Source organism: Oncorhynchus masou, chromosome 1, assembly GCF_036934945.1.
Source record: "Oncorhynchus masou masou isolate Uvic2021 chromosome 1, UVic_Omas_1.1, whole genome shotgun sequence".
Lineage (NCBI taxonomy): Eukaryota > Metazoa > Chordata > Actinopteri > Salmoniformes > Salmonidae > Oncorhynchus > Oncorhynchus masou.
Window position 1 is genome coordinate 63,159,186 of NC_088212.1, and position 19,950 is coordinate 63,179,135.

General features: G+C 50.1%; 1 protein-coding gene across 7 annotated transcripts in view; it reads right to left on the reverse strand.

Moving 5' to 3' along the window:
• The window catches only part of LOC135547694 (protein CBFA2T3-like), a 60,301-nt gene that overhangs the window by 30,738 nt on the left and 9,613 nt on the right, over positions 1–19,950 (reverse strand). The window contains exon 2 of one of the 7 annotated variants that reach the window (XM_064976979.1): positions 6,293–6,533. The exons of the other annotated variants lie outside the window; for them this stretch is intronic. The gene's annotated coding sequence lies outside the window, so the exon portion shown is untranslated. The remainder of the gene's footprint in view (positions 1–6,292; positions 6,534–19,950) is intronic. 7 annotated transcript variants of the gene reach the window in all.

Below are 19,950 nucleotides of genomic sequence, written 5' to 3' on the forward strand. Positions count from 1 at the left end.
CTTCTGCCTGTGTGGCTGCAATGTCCCCGCTCCCTGCCAGGGACAAATGTATACAGGTACCATGCCTGGCCCTCCCCTCCTGTCTGTCTGTCTGTCAGAGGAGGAGGAGGGCGAAGGCAGCGCTCGTCCATCTGTCACCACACTCAACAAACAGTATTCCTGTTTAGGAGCTATTGTAGCTCTACTGACTGACTTCAACAACAACAACAAAGCAACTCAAGAGGACCGCACACAAAACTCTCTGCCTGGGTTCTTGTTCCTTTAAAAAATGCTTGTCAGTTTATACTGCATGACGATCACTGATTGGTCATTTCACTTGAATCCCATAATGTACACGCACACAATTTCCATGACAACTGAACAATCTTGACCCACCCTCTGTCTGTGATTTGATTGACACAGTGGACCTCTTTTGACAGAAAGCATGCCTTAATCAGGGATCTTAATTGAATCCTTAAGGAGAGTTCCTCCACATGGCAAATGCTGCTATGGCTCCCGGGGGGGTTCTGGGAGTGACCACGACCTGGCTGGGAGGGCCGAGACTTCTGGGGCGAGGGGAGGAGAGAGGGAGGAGTCCTGCCCTCCTGGCCTGTCTGCAACTACCGTGAGATTACTCACAGCTGTTTAATCTGACCAGCTAAAGGACGCACATACACACACACACACACACACACACACACACACACACACACACACGCCACACACACTCTGGATTTCACTTTTAATACATTAGAAAGTCTTCTCTGGCCTCCCGGGTGGCGCAGTGGTCTAAGGCACTGCATCACAGCGCCAGCTGTTCCACCAGAGACTCTGGGTTCGCTCCCAGGCTCTGTCGCAGCTGGCCGCGACCGGGAGGTCCGTGGGGCGACGCACAATTGGCCTAGTGTAGTCGGGGCGCAATTGGCCCCCCATCTGTGGCCCTCTGTGCTCCCATTGTGCTGAAGGACAGGAAGACTTGCCCCAAGGTGAGAAACAGAGAGGGAAAGACAGAGTGAGATGGAGAGACTAGTAAAGACAAGAGAGAAACAGAGTTGAGGGTCCAGACTTCCTGGGTAGAGCTGTCTGTCCACCTGACCACAGCGTGTGTCCTGTTGCCTTCGCTGGTGTTTTCCTCTGTCTAATTAAGGAACCATGGCACCGGAGCACCACAGTGGATCCTGTTCAGGGGGGTGGTACAGGACGTTCTGATCCTTCCATGCAGCCCTTTTATCTCCCACTCCAAGTGGATCTACACGGTAATCAATACGGAAAATAGATTTTTACCCAGGATACAATGCTGCTTCATAGACTCCCTGAGGATTTGGGAGCCCGGCGCCATCTCTGGCTTTAGCTGCAGCACACAGTGTGCAGTCAAAAGCTTTTGATAATTATACTGTTGTCAGTCTCTCCTGTACACAGCTGTATGTTTCCCGTAATCATGCCTAAAAATGGCTTTCAGGGAAGGAACGGTCAGTCAGCATTCGGTGTTCTAAAAATGTTTTCAGTTCAGCCCTCTCCTAGTGTGCTACAAACGAGAAGAAAAACGATTCAGTACGAGATCACACTCCAGTTTGTCATTCTGGAGCTATTTCTGGGTCTCTTGATAGATTTCCAGGACATGTGCTTTCACTAAAACCACCAAACACACAAGAAACCATCACGTCATGACAGGCCACGAAGAGCCTGGTTGGATGCTGGTAGTGTCTCTGTATTCACATGGCCTATCCTTCACCATTATAACAGAGCTACTGTAACTGTGCCTTAGACATGGACAGACTCTGAGGTGCTCTTCTCTTGCTCCTCTGTCGCTCTCCCTCTCTCCAAATGGGCTCCTCTCTGTGACACATACCCCGAAATCTCTCCCTGTCTCTCGCGCTCTCCCTTCCTCTGTAATTCCCCCAGTCTCCAGGAATGCTGTTGTTTTTAATTTCTCCCAGCTGCTCTGGCTCGGTGCCCGCCCGCCTCCCTTCCCACATCTGCTCCCCATCAGGCCGCTGAGTAGTCCACACAAACACAGGCCTCACATCAAAACATGGGGATTAGAGCCTTGCGCCTCGGCCCCAGGACGCCGCACCCAGGGACCCCCGCACCCCTCTCCCTAGCCCCGCTCCAGACTCCCTATCCCCATCGCCCCTCTCCTGACCCAGAGATTGACAGAGACCCTGGGCCTGCATATCCCCCTTAGCCTGGGAGTGGGTGGAGGCACCATAAAGAATATACTAGGTCTGCTGGGAGTGAGATGTTGGAGCAGAGGGATAGTGGGTTAGATAGAGATCAGACATGCTGGATGGAGGAGCCTGGCTGTGATGATGATGTAAATGTCCTACTGGCTGGGAGAACTCAGTCAACCTGTCTGAATGGCAGACAGCCCAGCCACCAATCTGTCTCTCTCTCTTCTCTCTCTCTCTCTCTCTCTCTCTCTCTCTCTCGCTCTCTCTCTCTGTGTCTGTGCCTGCGTCTGTCTCTCTCTCTGTGTCTGTCTCTCTCTCTCTGTGTGTGTGTGTGTCTGTGTGTGTGTGTGTGTGTGTGTGTGTGTGTGTGTGTGTGTGTGTGTGTGTGTGTGTGTGTGTGTGTGTGTGTGTGTGTTAGAAACCAGACTTGGGATCATCTTGAGCTGATTTAGAGTTCAGAGGCTTTAGGTTCACTAATGACATGGTAGGAGAGAGCCTTGGAGAGAGAACACCCCCAGCCCCATCCACAGAAATGTACAAGCACGGAACAAGCAGAAACAAATACAAACGTTACCCTGTTACTTGAGAATCACTGCGATGCTACACAGACTAGGCTGAACAAATATGTTTAGTAAAAACAAACATTCAGTGGGGAATAAATGTCTGTTTAAAAATCGAGAACTGAAAGGCCCAGGGAGAAAATGCGTGTGTGTGAACGTGTGTGTGTGTGTGTGTGTGTGTGTGTGTGTGTGTGTGTGTGTGTGTGTGTGTGTGTGTGTGTGTGTGTGTGTGTGTGTGTGTGTGTGGAATGAAAGATAGACAACATAGGAAAAGTTAGACTGAGCGACGGCAGGAGTCTCACAGCGCATACAGTAATAACTCACAGAATATATGTTAAAACCATTTAGGGTGTGGCGGCAGTGCAGTGGTGACCCATGTGGTGTGTAATGGCTGAGACCCCAGCTGTGTGGAGGAGGAGGAGGAGGGAGGTCCTCAGACACTCCATTCATCCATATGAGGAGGAGGAGAGGAGAGAGGGATGAGGCCAGACACACTGGTTCCTGGGCTGACCTAGTTACCACTGAGTTACTGGGCAGAGGACATGAGCTGACCAGGACAGACCAGGACAGACCAGGACAGACCAGGACAGGGTCCGTGTAAAACGGTCTAATACACAGGAGAGATCCGCTCCCCCCTCGTCTGCATCAGTCAGAGACAGCGGATACAGTACTCAGATGTCTGAGACATGAGGCATGAGGCATGGCCTGGGAGAAAGGTAGAACAACATGGAAAACAAGGAACCAATACTGCTACTCTCTACTCCCTACTCTCTACTCCATACTCTCTACTCCCTACTCTCTACTCCCTACTCTCTACTCTCTACTCTCTACTCCCTACTCCCTACTCTCTACTCCCTACTCTCTACTCTCTACTCCCTACTCTCTACTCCCTACTCTCTACTCCCTACTCCCTACTCTCTACTCCCTACTCTCTACTCTCTACTCCCTACTCCCTACTCTCTACTCCTCTACTCCCTACTCTCTACTCCCTACTCTCTACTCTCTACTCTCTACTCCCTACTCTACTCCCTACTCCCTACTCCCTGCTCTCTACTCTCTACTCCCTACTCTCTACTCCCTACTCTCTACTCTCTACTCTCTACTCCCTACTCCCTACTCTCTACTCCCTACTCTCTCCACTCCCTACTCTCTACTCTCTACTCCCTACTCTCTACTCTCTACTCCCTACTCTCTACTCCCTACTCTCTACTCTCTACTCCCTACTCCCTACTCCCTACTCTCTACTCCCTACTCCCTACTCTCTACTCCCTACTCCCTACTCCCTACTCTCTACTCCCTACTCTCTACTCCCTACTCTCTACTCCCTACTCTACTCCCTACTCTCTACTCTCTACTCCCTACTCTCTCCTCCCTACTCCTACTCCCCTACTCTCTACTCCCTACTCTCTACTCTCTACTCCCTACTCTCTACTCCCTACTCTACTCCCTACTCTCTACTCCCTACTCTCTACTCCCTACTCTACTCCCTACTCTCTACTCCCTACTCTCTACTCCCTACTACTCCCCCTACTCTCTACTCCCTACTCCCTACTCTCTACTCCCTACTCTCTACTCCCTACTCTACTCCCTACTCTCTACTCCCTACTCTCTCCTCTCTACTCCCTACTCTCTACTCTCTACTCCCTACTCTCTACTCCCTACTCTCTACTCTCTACTCCCTACTCTACTCCCTACTCTCTACTCCCTAATCCCAACTCTCTACTCACTACTGTCTACTCCTACTTTCTACTCTCTACTCCCTACTCCCTACTCTCTACTCCCTACTCTCTACTCCCTACTCCCTACTCTCTACTCTCTACTCCCTACTCTCTACTCCCTACTCTCTACTCCCTACTCTCTACTCCCTACTCTCTACTCCCTACTCTCTACTCCCTACTCTCTACTCCCTACTCTACTCCCTACTCTCTACTCCCTACTCCCTACTCTCTACTCCCTACTGTCTACTCCCTACTTTCTACTCTCTACTCCCTACTCTCTACTCTCTACTCCCTACTCTCTACTTCTCTGTTTATGTTTAAATAGGACTCCCAGTCTCTGAATTGTTCAGTGCACCAGTGTGTATTCCCTTACATCTTTGTGTTTATTCATTTACTGACTACATGACTGTTTATTCCTCCACCTCTCTCCATTCCCCCTCTGTTTGCTGTTTCTGGGTAATGTGATGTTATTGGCGGTCTGGTGGAAAAGCCAGCTCTTGATTTGAACTGTGAATGCGACTTCAGGATGATGGTGATGAAAACGTCCTGACGAGGGACCTGCGTTTCAGAGTCGGCTTCCTTCCCACCCAACACAACAGCACTTGTGAGACAAGTTTCGGTTCCCTGCCTCTACACACTTTTGTGTGCTTGTCATGTGGCGCTGACGGCAGTGATGACTGTTATTGATATAATTGTATTGAAGTCTAGCGGCCATCTGTTCTCTTCAGGGAGGACGTCCCTCGGCAGTGAAGTGGTTACATGCAGCATATCGCTACTCACAGGGAAAAAACGTCCTTTTCACATTTTCCCAATGGCTGCTAATAAAATCCAGATGTTCCATGGAGCTCTGTTTCTTCCTTCCCCCTCCCTCCCTGTCTCCTTCTCCCCCCTCCCTCCCTCCCTGTCTCCTTCTCTCCCCCATCCCCCCCCCTCCCTGCCTCCTTCTCCCCCCCTCCCTGTCTCCTTCTCCCCTCCCTCCCCTCCTTCTCCCCCTCCCTCCCTGTCTCCTTCTCCCCCCTCCCTCCCTGTCTCCTTCTCTCCCTCCCCCCCTCCTTCTCCCCCATCCCCCCCCTGTCTTTTGCTCCCCCCTCCCTCCCCCCCTCCCTTCTCCCTCCCTCCCTCCCCTCTCCCTCCTCCCTCCCCCCCCCTCCCCCCCCATTTTGCTCCCTCCCTGTCTCCTTCTCCCTGTCTCCTTCTCCCCCTCCCTCCCTCCCTCCCTGTCTCCTTCTCCCTTCCTCCCTCCATCCCTGTCTCCTTCTCTCCCCCATCCCCCCTGTCTCCTTCTCCCCCCCCTGCCTCCTTCTCCCCCTCCCTGTCTCCTTCTCCACCCCTCCCTCCCTCTCTCCTTCTCCTCCCTCCCTCTCTCCTTCTCTTCCCCCCCTCTCTCATGTTGCTCCCTCCCTCTCCTTCTCCTCCCTCCCTGTCTCCTTCTCCCCCCCTCCCTCCCCCTCCCTCCCTCCCTCCCTCCCTGTCTCCTTCTCCTCCTTCCCTCCCCAGCCGCTAACCCAGAGCCATTCCTAAATAAAGGAAAGTATTTGTGACATTCTGCCGAGGCGGGCCGTGCCAAGAACAACTCCTCGGCCTGGCCCATCTGGAGTGTGTTAGGACGGCACTGGGCACTGGCACCGGGCACTGGCACCGGCCCGAGACACAGAGACGAGTGTGCGGCCACTCTGGGGGAATCACACAAATACACACATACCAACAAGAACTAACTGGCCCGTTGTTGGGATCCGTCGACATCCTAATTTGAACAAAAAATATGGCCTCTGCAGTTTGCTTCTACTCATACTGGCAACACAACAAAATGGAAGAAAAGCTGGACTTCCAATCGTACCAGACAAGTCCACAGCTGTGTGCTCACCAGCAGCTAAGCCTTAATTTCTCAGGTGGACTTGTTGCTGTGTTGTTTGTATTCCTGCTGTTGCAGTTCTATCAGACCCAGTCAGCAGGGGACCGCGCTCAGAGTGTGTGGGGCTGGCTGGCAAGAGGCTCCAGGCCCACTGTAAAAGGCTCACACCTGAACATCAATAACTGTCATCTCCGCCACCTGGGGACCCGCCAGCGCCACGGGCACACAGCCGTCACCAGCACATCTGCCAACACTGAGAGAGAGGGAGGGAGGGAGGACACAGAGCAGATCAGAGAAAAACACTAAAACATGGCGGAGAGAGAAGAGAGAAGAGAGAGTGGGGGAAGGTACAGGGATATATAAAGTACACTATAAAGACATAGAAAGAGAGAGAGATGAAGAGAGGTGGAGAGGAAAGCGTTGGGTAGAGGGAGGGGAAGCAAAAAAGAAGACATGGAACAGGAGAGAGAGAGAGATGCAGGGAGGAGAGGGGGACTTATTTGGCCCAGTTCCTCAGAGCAGTTTTCTTCCTTTGCTCCTTCTCACAGGAGGCAGCCTCAGCCTCTCTCTCTGTGTCTCTCTCTCTGTCTGTGACTTACTCTCCCTCTGTGTGTCTCTCTCTCTCTGTGTGTCTCTCTGTCTGTCTGTGACTCTCTCTCTCCCTGTGTCTCTCTCACTCTCTCTCTGTGTCTCTCTCTCTGTCTGTGACTCTCTCTCTCTCTCTCTCTCTGTGTCTCTCTCTGTCTGTGACTCTGTCTCTCTCTCTGTGTGTCTCTCTGTCTGTCTGTGACTCTCTCTCTCTGTGTTTCTCTCTCTCTGTCTGTGACTCTCTCTCTCTCTCTGTGTCTTCTCTCTCTGTGACTCTCTTTCTCTGTGTCTCTCTCTCTGTTTCTCTCTCTCTGTCTGACTCTCTCTCTGTTTGTGACTCTCTCTGTCTGTGACTGTCTCTGTGTGTGTCTCTCTCTCTCTGTGTTTCTCTCTCTGTCTGTAACTCTCTCTCTCTCTGTGTGTCTTCTCTCTCTGTGACTCTTTCTCTGTGTGTCTCTCTCTCTCTCTGTCTGTGACTCTCTCTCTGTCTGTGTCTCTATCTCTCTCTTTCTCTCTCTCTGTGTGTGTCTCTCTCTCTCTGTCTGTGACTCTCTCTCTCTCTCTGTGTGTCTCTCTCTCTCTGTGTGTGTCTCTCTCTCTGTCTCTCTCTCTCTCTCTCTCTGTGACTCTCTCTGTGACTCTCTGTGTGTGTCTCTCTCTCTCTCTGTGACTCTCTCTCTCTGTGTCTCTCTCTCTGTCTCTCTCTCTCTCTGTCTCTCTCTCTGTGACTCTCTCTCTCTGTCTCTGTCTCTCTGTCTGTGCCTCTCTCTCTCTCTCTCTCTCTCTGTGTCTTCTCTCTCTGTGACTCTCTCTTTCTCTGTATCTCTCTCTCTCTCTCTGTGTCTCTGTCTGTGACTCTCTCTCTGTCTGTGTCTCTCTCCCTTGTGTTTCTCTCTCTCTGTCTGTGACTCTCTCTCTCTGTTTGTGACTCTCTCTCTGTGTCTTCTCTCTCTGTGACTCTCTCTCTCTGTCTCTGTGTGTGTCTCTCTCTGTGTGTGTGTGTCTCTCTCTCTCTGTGGCTCTCTCTCTCTGTCTGTGACTCTCTCTCTCTCTGTGTCTTCTCTCTCTGTGAGTATCTCTCTCTCTCTCTCTGTGTCTCTGTCTGTGACTCTCTCTCTGTGTCTCTCTCTGTGTCTCTCTCTCTCTGTGACTCTCTGTGTGTGTCTCTCTCTCTCTGTGACTCTCTCTCTGTGACTCTCTCTCTCTCTGTCTCTGTCTCTCTCTCTCTCTCTGTGACTCTCTCTCTCTGTGTCTCTCTCTCTCTCTCTGTGTGTCTCTCTCTCTCTCTCTGTGACTCTCTCTCTCTCTCTGTCTCACTCTCTCTCTCACTCTCTCTGTTTCTCCCCAAATTAAGTTGATACTTAATACCTTTCCAGAACAACTTAGAATAAAATTGTTTATTTATGTTATGATTAAGATTTATGACAATTTCATTACCGTTGCCTAACTTTACCGTGGCCTATTTAACAGTAACAGTAATGGCCTTGCTTTCCCCTAAACACCCATACTATTCAAATTATGGGGGAAAACCGTGCCAAAAATTACCCTCGATCGGAATCTGTTTATACTGTGCACTTACACAAACAAGCTCCCCTATCAAAACACCTGCAGCTTCAACGAACACCAATTAGCTCATCAGGCTTTTAATTACTCTGTTAATTGCATACAGGCAGCATGAAGGGTGGATTGGGAATAGGGTGAGGAGCTCTCCTGAGGACCCGCCTTGACAATCCTGACAAAAACAAAGAAGAACTTTGCCAATGACAACATTGACGCTCAGGCTGCTGTTAACAGCCTGGATGCCTCATTGTCCCATCAACCATCTGCCACAGGACTGTGTGACATCACTTCCTGTACAGGACTCTAGCATTTCCTGCCTCTCTGACTGAGCCAAACTGGGAGCAGAGAGCAAAGGGAGAGAGAGAGAGAGAGAGAGTGTATGAGTCCATCTGCGAGCTGTACATCTGGGTTAGTTCAGATTGGTCATGGGGAAGGGGAAGGGTGAGTGAGCGTGGGAATATTCCTCACATAAGTGTGGGCATGAGGGCCATTGTCTCTATGGGAGAGTTAAAGAAGAGGTCCGTACTGTCCAGTGATCTGCTCTCAGTTTGTCATAGAGCACCACCATCCTCTTATCTGTCCAGACCTTCACACTCAGAGCGATGTCAGTGAGATTCCATGGGAAACGTTTGCGTCAGGTATCAATATAGCTGAGTTTCCCCTGGGCCTTGTGTACTTTGTTTGGCTGTTATGAATGATGCCTTCAGAGCCCTCATAATGCTTGCTCTCTCAGCTCCCAGATGCCCCTCTCTATGTGGAGAGGCCATATCCCCATGATTGTCTGTCTTGCCTTCCTTCCCCAATCCCAGCCTGAGCCCACAGCCCCCTTCCAGACGCCTTTAAAGCCACGGTGGAGTGGAGTGTGAACACTTAATAACAGTCAGTGTTACTCTCTCTCTCTCTCTCTCTCTCTCTATGTGTTAGAGGCTCTAGAGGCTGCAGCAGGCAGCAGGAGAGTGTGTTTGGCTGAGGAGGCGTATCCAGGAAATGGTGGCAGGCCCGGACTTCCTGTGTGACAGGTGTGCGATGGGAACGGGGGTCTGACAGCTGCCATCTCTGCTCTCTGTGTGTTTCTCTCTCTCCTCTCTCTCTGGCCAGCTGCAGCCCAGACCTGCTGTGTTTGCTCTGCCTCCTACGTCATTACTGACGCTCGTCGCTGCTGTACTGAACACAAACCTACCCCCGACACACACACCTCCCGACTGACCACACACGGCATGTCCATCCCCGTCTAAAAAGTATTTAGTCAGCCCCCCGTGTGGTTCTGGGATTTTTGCTCACCGTTCTTGTGATCATTTTGACCCCACGGGGTGAGACCTTGCGTGGAGCCCCAGATCGAGGGAGATTATCAGTGGTCTTGTATGTCTTCCATTTCCTAATAATTGCTCCTACAGTTGACTTCTTCAAACCAAGCTGCTTACCTATTGCAGATTCAGTCTTCCCAGCCTGGTGCAGGTCTACAATTTTGCTTCTGGTGTCCTTTGACAGCTCTTTGGTCTTGGCCATAGTGGAGCTTGGAGTGTGACTGTTTAAGGTTGTGGACAGGTGTCTTTTATACTGATAACAAGTTCAAACAGGTGCCATTAATACAGGTAATGAGCGGAGGACAGAGGAGCCTCTTAAAGAAGAAGTTACAGGTCTGTGAGAGCCAGAAATCTTGCTTGTTTGTAGGTGACCAAATACTTATTTTTCACCATAATTTGCAAATAAATTCATAAAAAAATCATACAATGTGATTTTCTGGATGTTTTTCTTCTCATTTTGTCTGTCACGGTTGAAGTGTACCTATGATGAAAATTACAGGCCTCTCTCATCTTAAGTAGGAGAACTTGCACAATTGGTGGCTGACTAAATACTTTTTTGCCCCACTGTAATATATATATATATATATTTTTTTTTTACAGTTTTTGAATCAGCAGACGTGTGAAGGCCCATTGTCTCGTTCCTCTCTCTCATTCTGTGTCTGTGAGCAGCGAGCACAAACAGCCAATTGACACCGGCACCTAAGAGACCAAATAAACAACATCAAGTCTTGCTGTTCTCACCTCTTCTCAATCGGCAATGTTGAAAACTGGAATCATGTATTTCATTCAGCGCTAAACGGCTGTTCTGTCTGTCACCACTGACACCATCTCCATCTCTGTAAGGCCTCCCCCGGTCTGTGACTCCCTATCTCATACCACTTCATTTGCCCCAAGGCACATGCACAATAGCTCATGACATCAGCGGGGAGGCAGGCGCATAGCGGGTGATCTGTGTCTCTGCCTTTCTCCATCACCGCCACCCCATAGGTAGCAACCCGCCTGCGTGGGGACACCAATCAGGGGAGTCATGTGACAAGTTAAACAGAAGGTTTGACAGCTTCTCCCCCGCAAATCTCCATTTAGCCCGAAGCCAGTCGCACTGGAAGCTCCTGAAATAAATACCAGTGTTTCCTCTGGGACTAGACTGACGGCTGGAATCCACCGTTCAAACCAGGGCCTATTTTCTTTCCCTCCAAAAAAAAAGTGTGAGAGGGAGCAGTCATATAGATGGCCCTATAATTGGCAGGGTAATAGTGTTTGCTAATAGGCTAATTAAAGTAGCCTGCTGCCATTCACACAGTGGTTATACAGGCCTAGCCACTAGCTGACCGTCATGCATAGACAGAGAATCCACACAGAGACGCTTCTCCTGCCTGTGTATCTTCTAGTCTACGGCAACTGCGGGGTTAACTCCTGACTCCGCCTGTCCAGGTTTCCCTCACCACTGTCTCTTCTACTCCTTCAGAATGCTGGCCCTCTGCTCTGGGGAAAGTGTGCTCATACGTCTTAGTTTATCTCCCCCCGTCTCTCTCTCCAACTTATAAATGTCTTCCTCACTTCCACTATCCCTTTATTATTCTCTCTTCCCCCCCTCCTGCCCATCTGCCTCCTTCGTTCACTGGTATTACCACGGTGTTGTCTGTCCTCTCTTCGGATATCTCAGAGACTGCTGGAGAACTTTAGCCCCCCATCCCCTAAATCAAAGTCCCCCTTGCAGGGATTCAGCCCTAAGGTTTCCTTGGGCAGATCCCCCCCCCCCCCCCCCCAAAAAGCACTTTTTTTTATTCTCTAAAAATTCTGACATCAATAAAATCTCACCCCTCTTTCCACATTTCATATTAAATCCCTGATCTGTGTGGGAACTGAAATATTCTCCCAATGAAGTAACGGTTTAGGAACAATACAGTACCTCACATCCTAAGTAGAGGATGTGAGGGTGTGAGTTAGGGAGGCTTGGCGAGAGATTACGGTCTGCATAAGTAACCGGGAACACAACGGCACTCGGCTCAAACCCATTTGAAGAATGACGGAACCATCTGTGGCAGAACTTCTGTTTCCACGAGATAACAGCTTTCTAATTCCACAAATATGTGGAGGCCATATCCACATGATCGTGTGTCTTGCCTTCCTTCCCCAATCCCAGCCTGAGCCCACAGCCTCCTTCCAGACGCCTTTAAAGTCATTGTGGAGAGGAGTGTGTGTGAACACTTAATAACTTTAACTCTATCTCCAGTCAGCGTCTCTCTCTCTCTCTCTCTCTCTCTCTCTCTCTCTCTCTCTCTCTCTCTCTCTCTCTCTCTCTCTCTCTCTCTCTCTCTCTCTCTCTCTCTCTCTCTCTCTCTCTCTCTCTCTCTCTCTCTCTCTCTCTCTCTCTCTCTCTCTCTCTCTCTCTCTCTCTCTCTCTGATAAGGGGCTGGCTGAGGGCGAGGTGGGAGAAAAGGGAGGAACTCATTATATCAGAGTGTGGAGCAGCGATATGAACTTCCCCGCTGTACGTTTGATTAAAAATTGCTCAGTGCTTCAGCAGATTATTCCAGTGTGTTTCCTGTGTCTGTCCCTAATCTGCATATCCTATGGGAAGTTAGGAAGAGGGAGGGTTAACATGAAGTATCTCTCTCTCTCTCTCTGTCATGAGTGTTTTGGCTATAGCTGTCACCAGTTCACAGGCTCAGTTCTCATAATGAAGTCAGTGTCAGTGACACAATCCATCTGCGTTGAGACTGCACTCCTTATTCAATGTCACAAAAGAGAATACTGGGTCTGAGGTGCAAGGTTTAAATCAGTGGGTTGTTAATGTGCGCTCTATTTGACTAACGCTGTGGAGCGCTAATTCCATCGAAAACACAACAATAATCATTTTGACTGATTCCTCTTAAAACAGGAAGTCTCAGCTCTGACACCTGAGATCAGCAAAACAATCAGAGGGCAATTTACTGTAAGCGTTTATCCTGCAGAGACATGACAAGGTTAAAATAATACATTTAAGATGAGATTTATATTTTCTCTCAAAGTAAAACAATTCCTAGCAATTGTAACTCTACACTCCGTACCCTGGGAAATAAGAGAGGCCACTTTTCTGTGTAATAATAACACAAAGGAAATGTATGCACATAATATCTTGTTTTGAGTGAAAGTACAGTATAGTAAAGTATATGTTTGTTCTGTAACAAGTGAGAGTGCGTATCCGTGTGGGCGCTGTGTGTCTGTGTCTGTGTGTGTATATATATATATATATATATATATATATATATATATATATATATATATATATATATATATATATATATATATATAATATGTCCTCTCTTTGGATATTTCAGAGACTGCTGGATATGTGTGTGTGTGTGTGTGTGTGTGTGTGTGTGTGTGTGTGTGTGTGTGTGTGTGTGTGTGTGTGTGTGTGTGTGTGTGTGTGTGTGTGTGTGTGTGTGTGTGTGTCCATGGTGTGTGTATAGGGTGCGTGCATGTGGTTTAGACGTAACTCTCCGCTCCCACACTGCGGTGCCAATGTGTTCCTCATTACTCCAGATGTTTGGGAGCTGGGCGGCTCCTCTGCTCTCTGACATTCTCATTCTCCCCTGAGAGGCGGCCATGTCACAGTAATGTCAAACACATGTGGAGCACACTGGAGCTCCCAACGCCAAAGTCTTTCCCACTGCTTGGACGGATCAACAGGGAGGGAATCATAGCGATCGACCGCTGGTCTGGCTGCGCCTGAACCCATCTCTTTGGGCTCACGGGCACCCCAACAGGCAGCTTGGGTTCCCAAAGCTGGAGCCTGCCCCCTTCAATGGGCAATAAGTGATACCCACAGAAGCCCGTGAAAACATATCCCAGCATGCCTCCATGGGGTTTTAAAATATGTTCCATCCACATTGCAGAGCTATATGTACAGATATATAATACACGTGAACAATGACCTTCTCCCTTATCACTCTTACCAGAGAACAAGACTTCACTGTCCATCTCGGAACCCAGTGATTTGAGACACGATCCTGTCCAAAACACTATCTCAGTGTCAATGTCTCGGTCTGCACCTCTCTTCACCCACACATGTACACACACACACTGACAAGCGCGCACGCACGCACACGCACGCACACACGTACACACACACACGTACACACACACACACACACACACACGTTCCCTAAGATTATGGATTTCTCAGCTGCTGCACTTTCCATCATGGCCAGACGCTGCCAGATAAACAAAAGAGGAAAAAAAGGCCTTTACTTCTTATTTAGCTCGTCCAAAGAAAGCCTTTCTCTGTTTGAGATGAATTTCGTCTCCCTGGGAATGTAACTGACACTTGAACGCGCTCTTTGGCCGCTAATGTTCAAATCATGGGGGAGGACAGAGCTGTGTGTGAGATACCGGACAGATACATGGAAACAGTTGGGTGCTCACACCCTGACAGCTCTGACCTGTGTGCAGTCTCTTGGGGCGTAGCCTCTCCGGGTGGTAATGTAATTGCACAATAGTATTAATGCATTATAGGAATTAGGTTCACAGGGTAATCTGCCGGCTGCTTACAGGTTGGGATTCCAGGACGGTGGAACATTCCCGGTAAATCCACTGTTGCACACAACACACAGGTGGCTGACAAACCGTAGCCTCCGCACACGGGGCAAATCACCCCACGCAGAGTTGCTTGCTGTGTTCTTAATTCACTGTTATACTCAATGCCTCCCATATACTTATGGTGACCAATCTCCTACTTAGATTTAGTATACATTGAGTATAACAGTGAATTAACATTGTCTCTATGAAATGCATTATTTTTACACAGATGAGAATCTAGTCATCCTGTTGTCATGGTAGTGAGTGTTGCTATGGTGCGCTTGTGCACAGTACAGTATATGCCGTATTCAGGGATGATTGCTCTGGCAATTGTCGTTTGGCCTGTGTGTCCAGGTGTCAGTGTGTTCTGCTGACCAGCTGACCCTCTCTCCACTCCACTCCTCTCCCCTCCACAAACACACACACACATACTCTGCCGGCCGGCTGCGGGCTCCCGCCCACTGCCATCTGCTCCTCTCATTAATTAGAAGACGGCCAACTTCACCTGCACCGCCCGCACTCAAATTACAATAATTACCTGTCACATGCACAAGCCCGCCGCCCAACTACCCACCACACTTCTCACCACGCTCCCCACCATACTCCCCACCACGCTCTCCACCATACTCCCCACCCCGCTCCCCACCATGCTCCCCAACCCGCTCCCCACCACGCTCCCCACCACACTCCCCACTCCGCTCCCCACCATACTCCCCACCACGCTCTCCACCATACTCCCCAACCCGCTCCCCACCATACTCCCCAACCCGCTCCCCACCATACTCCCCACCCCGCTCCGCCCCATCCGCCACCCCGCTCCGCTCCCCACCACTCCGCTCCCCACCCCGCTCCCCAACCCGCTCCCCACCATACTCCCCACCCCGCTCCGCCCCATACTCCCCACCCCGCTCCGCCCCATACTCGCCAACCCGCTCCCCACCATACTCCCCAACCCCCACCCCACCATACTCCCCACCCCCCCCCACCACTCCCCACCCGCTCCGCCCCATACTCCCCACCCCGCTCCGCCCCATACTCCCCACCCCGCTCCCCACTCCGCTCCGCTCCCCACCACGCTCCCCACCCCGCTCCCCAACCCGCTCCCCACCATACTCCCCACCCCGCTCCCCACCATACTCCCCAACCCGCTCCCCACCATACTCCCCAACCCGCTCCCCACCATACTCCCCACCCCGCTCCCCACCATACTCCCCACCCCGCTCCGCCCCATACTCGCCACCCCGCTCCCCACTCCGCTCCGCTCCCCACCACGCTCCCCACCCCGCTCCCCAACCCGCTCCCCACCATACTCCGCCCCATACTCCCCACCCCGCTCCGCCACCCCCCATACTCCCCACCCCGCTCCGCCCCATACTCCCCACCCCGCTCCCCACCATACTCCCCACCCCATACTCCCCACCCCGCTCCGCCCCATACTCCCCACCCCGCTCCGCCCCCATACTCCCCACCCCGCTCCCCACCATACTCCCCAACCCGCTCCGCCCCACTCCCCACCCCGCTCCCCACCATACTCCCCACCCCGCTCCCCACCATACTCCCCACCCCGCTCCGCCCCCATACTCCCCACCCCGCTCCGCCCCATACTCCCCCGCTCCACCCCCCATACTCCCCACCCCGCTCCCCACCATACTCCCCACCCCGCTCCGCCCCATACTCCCCACCCCGCTCCGCCCCATACTCGCCACCCCGCTCCCCACCATACTCCCCACCCCGCTCCGCCCCATACTCGCCACCCCGCTCCCCACCATACTCCCCACCCCGCTCCGCCCCATACTCGCCACCCCGCTCCCCACCATACTCCCCACCCCGCTCCGCCCCATACTCGCCACCCCGCTCCCCACCACACTCCGGCTGCAGGTCACTGTGCTGTGATATTGTCACCTGGCAAACCAACCGGCATGGGGACCAGGCAACAGACACTATCACCTTCAACAAACAACATAGCCTACCCTGCCATGAGTGACCAATAAGGCTGCTCTCCTGTGTAACTAAGTGAATGTCACAAATAATCTGTATTTTTTTTAAATACAGTATGCAACTCACATTTTATTCCAGTTCACATGCTTGACTACAATCCTAGAGTTAAGCAATGCACGAGGGGGTGTGGTATATGACCAATATACCACTGTTCTTATGGATACAGCCCTTAGCAGTGGTATATTGGCCATATACCACAAACCCCTGAGGTGCCTTATTGCTATTATAAACTGGTTACCAGCATAATTACAGCAGTAAAATGATTTAGATGCACTATTGTAAAGTGGCTGTTCCACTGGATGTCAGAAGGTGAATTCACCAATTTGTAAGTCGCTCTGGATAAGAGCGTCTGCTAAATGACTTAAATGTAAATGTAGTAAAAGTAAATGTTTTGTCATACCTGTGGTATATGGTCTGATATACCACAGCTTTCAGCTAATCAGCATTCAGGGCTCGAACCACCCGGTTTATAATATTATATAACCCCCTGGTCATAGCTTCAGTATGTTTCTGTTACCACTGTGGGGTGAGTTACGATGCCTCAAAGTGGGGCTCTTAGGGTCTATGCATGGTTTCCGTCTCTGTTTCTGTCCAGAGGAGGCCGGTGAGACTCTATCACTGCATGGTCTGCCTCTCTGCTTCTGTCCAGAGGAGGCCGGTGAGACTCCATCACTGCATGGTCTGCCTCTCTGCTTCTGTCCAGAGGAGGCCGGTGAGACTCCATCACTGCATGGTCTGCCTCTCTGCTTCTGTCCAGGGGAGGCCGGTGAGACTCCATCACTGCATGGTCTGCCTCTCTGCTTCTGTCCAGGGGAGGCCGGTGAGACTCTATCACTGCATGGTCTGCCTCTCTGCTTCTGTGGACTCTATCACTGCATGGTCTGCCTCTCTGCTTCTGTCCAGGGGAGGCCGGTGAGACTCCATCACTGCATGGTCTGCCTCTCTGCTTCTGTCCAGGGGAGGCCGGTGAGACTCCATCACTGCATGATCTGCCTCTCTGCTTCTGTCCAGGGGAGGCCGGTGAGACTCCATCACTGCATGGTCTGCCTCTCTGTTTCTGTCCAGGGGAGGCCGGTGAGACTCTATCACTGCATGGTCTGCCTCTCTGCTTCTGTCCAGGGGAGGCCGGTGAGACTCCATCACTGCACTACAACATCTCTCTATTGGCATGTGGCTTTGGCACAAGAGACCGTATCTCTTTTAAAAAACTTTTTCCTCCTGTGGTATTTTTCCGTCTGCCCATTAAACGGGAGGGAGACACATCCATATGAGTGTGGTAGTAGCAGAGACGGAATAAACTCCAGTGGGGTAATGAATGGTTTTCTTTAAGAGAGGCACTTAATGATGAAGTGGGGACATCTGCCTTTGGAGAAGAGTGGCGGGCGGTGGGGATGTTTGGTTGTAACGTGCGGTAATGCTGAACGGCTGTAGTGTGGTTTCACCTTTGGATCTCTCCATCTATTGTCTGTCTATTATCAGCTGTTCAATTATTCAGCTGATCTTTACCGCCAGGGCCAATTAAATAGTCAATTCATGTGATGTCAGAGAAAATGTCCTCTGTTTTTACAGAGAAGAATCCACTGATGGATATCAGAGTTCGTGCAGGCTCACGTGAGTGACTTTTTGGCCAGGATGAGTCATCTACACAGAGTAATCTTTCTTTAAGTTATATTTATTCATCTTTTATACACTGAGTATACAAAACATTAAGAACAACTGCTCTTTCCATGGCATAGACTGACCAGGTGAATCCAGGTGAAAGCTATGATCCCTTATTGATGTAATATGTTCGATCCACTTCAATCAATGTCGATGAACGGGAGGAGACAATTGAGACGTGGATTGTGTATGTCTCAATTGAATCGGCGAATAGGCAAAGGATTTAAGGGCCTTTGAACGGGGTATGTGAGTAGGTGCCAGCCGCACCGCTTGTGTCAAGAACTTCAACGCTGCTGGGTTTTTCACCCCCAACAGTTTCCTGTGTGTATCAAGAATGGTCCACCACCCAAAGGACATCCAGCCAACTTGACACAACCGTGGGAAGCATTGCAGTCAACATTAGGCCAGCATCCCTGTGGAACGCTTTCGACACCCTGTAGAGTCCATGCCCCGACAAATTGAGGCTGTTCTGAGGGCAAAATGGGGTTGGGTGCAACTGGAATATTAGGACGGTGTTCCTAATGTTTGGTATACTCAGTGTATATCTAGTTTAGAATGTCTTCTAATTGTATTTAGTTTGAGATGTTTCATTAAATAATATTGCTTCCAACCCAATTAATTTTCTCTTTAACTAGGCTAGAGAAATGTTGTTACTTTGTCTGTCTGGCAGCAATACCAATAGGCAGTCTCATCGATATGCTCTTCTTCTACTCTCTGATGCCCAATACAGTTCTGCTCACTCATTATCCTGGCTGGCACAGACACCAGCTCCATATTGCATTTTCTGGCCTTAAAACTGAGAGGCGCCGTTTTTGTGAATTGAATATCTGGCAATTGACCCACTGTGGAGTCTGATCATCACACCCAGGAGATGAGAGATCGGCGTAAGTGCATGTGCTGAAGGGGGAGTTCACGTGCGGCTGAAGGGGGAAAGAGAGGTGAGAGAGGGCTTTCAATTCCAGGCCACCTATTCCAGAATTTCACACCATGGGAGATGATCAGGTTATTCCAGGTTATGTTCACATGTTAGCCTAGGCTTCTAGAAACGGTTTGACCCATTCAGTTTGTGTGCAATACATAATCCACCATGCCTCTGTAACACATGATAATTTAGTATAAATATATAAAATAAAATAATATATCACAGCCCATGAGATGTAGGTTATTTACTGCCCCTTCCACTGATTTATGACAACAGGGCAGGACCTGGTCCGAATACTTTGAACATGTATCACTCAAGGAAGGCGCCCACAAGATATCAAAAGAAAACCAAGGCTGACGCCTACGATCCAAACGCATTACTACTTTCAGTCGGTACTTTGGTGTGGGAGTTGTGGTGAGGTACAGGTACCACCACAGGAAGAAGACACAAGAGATGCTAGAGTACAAAGCACTAAAAACCACAACCCGACCCAACAACTGTATATTTACGCCTCCGTGTTCCATCACACAAGGAGCTTCGCGCGCTCTCATATGCACCAGCAGAAACACCACGTCGTGTGCGGTTAGTTTAATTAATGTAGGCCTACTATATCTGGGAGAACAGACCACCTGTATCCAGAGGAAAGCAGACGCCTTATGGCCCAACATTTGCTATAAACAAACATTGCTAGGAAATGTGCTAAAATAAAAAGCCTGTATTTATATCGACGTATACACGTTTTAACTTCTCTGTTGTTTGCGATGAAATATGCCTATTCGTTATTGATACTAGTCTACCATTAATATTATAGACATATGAAAAGTTGTCTTGTCAAGTGTCTGATATGGCTTATTGAAGCTACAATGCGTTCAAGTTGGCTGATACGTTGTTGCCTCTTCATCACAAATTCTACTTCAGCACAATTTTTTTAGCCTATAATTTTTTTAAATGTTTTTCCAAATAAGAGAACCATCATCCAACAGGCCACATCGACTGCAGTGTCTGTGTCAAAATAAAACCATTCAAATGGAAACATGTTGATTCAACGCCATCAATGGGAAAGCACTGAAACTATA